This window comes from Priapulus caudatus, unplaced genomic scaffold (genome assembly GCF_000485595.1).
Source record: "Priapulus caudatus unplaced genomic scaffold, Priapulus_caudatus-5.0.1 Scaffold6632, whole genome shotgun sequence".
Lineage (NCBI taxonomy): Eukaryota > Metazoa > Priapulida > Priapulimorpha > Priapulimorphida > Priapulidae > Priapulus > Priapulus caudatus.
The window spans coordinates 4,503-5,606 of record NW_014583693.1 but is presented as its reverse complement, the minus strand read 5'-3'; the positions used below and the strand labels follow the sequence as shown (position 1 = coordinate 5,606).

At 43.4% G+C, this 1,104-nt stretch overlaps 1 protein-coding gene across 1 annotated transcript in view; it reads left to right on the top strand.

The window, feature by feature from the left end:
* Window positions 1–510: 510 nt before the first annotated feature.
* LOC106820092 (gamma-aminobutyric acid type B receptor subunit 1-like) overlaps window positions 511–1,104 on the top strand; it is a gene marked incomplete at its 3' end in the record, with an annotated part of 5,069 nt that continues 4,475 nt past the window's right edge. Inside the window, exon 1 of the mRNA XM_014824651.1 lies at window positions 511–671. The remainder of the gene's footprint in view (window positions 672–1,104) is intronic.

Sequence of the window (1,104 nt, the reverse complement as noted above, 5' to 3'; positions counted from 1 at the left end):
CTCTCTCTCTCTCTCTCTCTCTCTCACACACGCACACTGGCTTTGTTTTCTCTCCATATGCAGAGTCAATGTGAAGTAAACGTGTTTATTGGAAACGCATATACAGATACCAGAAGAAAATAATAGTCGTAACATTGGGCTATTATTTATACCTGATCGCACCGCGACGTTAAATCACTTCTGATCATCCAGCCGGCCCGGTTGTATCCGCTATGACACTGCCTCAATGATCGCATGTATATATCTGACCAGAAGTGTTATAATATAGATATCTGTATATTTTGTATACATTATATTATATCATATATTATATTATATCTATAATATTATGATACTCCTGATCTGAAAACTAAAATAGAAACTACGAGCAGATCAATAAAGATGCGCGCCACCTAGTAACGGCATGGGGAACTAATGCGACTTCAATACGCGGTTTCCACCGCGCGACGCGTTCAACTCTGCGCACGCGTGGCGAATGTCTAAAATAAAGGGTTAAACATATAAAGTAGCAACTTCAGTGAGAGCTTATCATAATGCAGGGAAAGAGTTCCTCATCTAGCAGCGATTCCGTACACTCTCGGCTTTGCCACAGTTTTTGTCTGAGCTTAAACAGAGATACCCACACCGGGAAATCACAAGAAACTAGACGGCAAGATCAGCTCTCTATTATAGTTTGTATCTAGTCTTATATCGTATTCTAGTTTGTATCTAGTCTTATTTCGTATTCTAGTTCGTATCTAGTCTTATTTTGTATTCTAGTTCGTATCTAGTCTTATTTCGTATCAGAAAACGAATCGCGATGCGCGACGCAGGCCTGACGCAGCGACTGACGCTGCGTCTCGTCGTCCTTTCTGCCTGCGTCATGTCGTCGGCAGCCGTCGACTCCGAGATCTTTAAGTTCTACGACAATGTTCCGCCGCCGGATGGCGTCATCGACCTCTTCCTAGGAGGATTCTTCCCGATGTCGGGAGCGTGGGCGGGAGGTCAGACGATAATCCCCGTGTTCGAGTACACCTTGGATATGATCAATAACAGAAAGGACATTCTACCTAGATACCGTCTGGTGCTGCATTGGACGGATACACAGGTACATATTATGTAGTA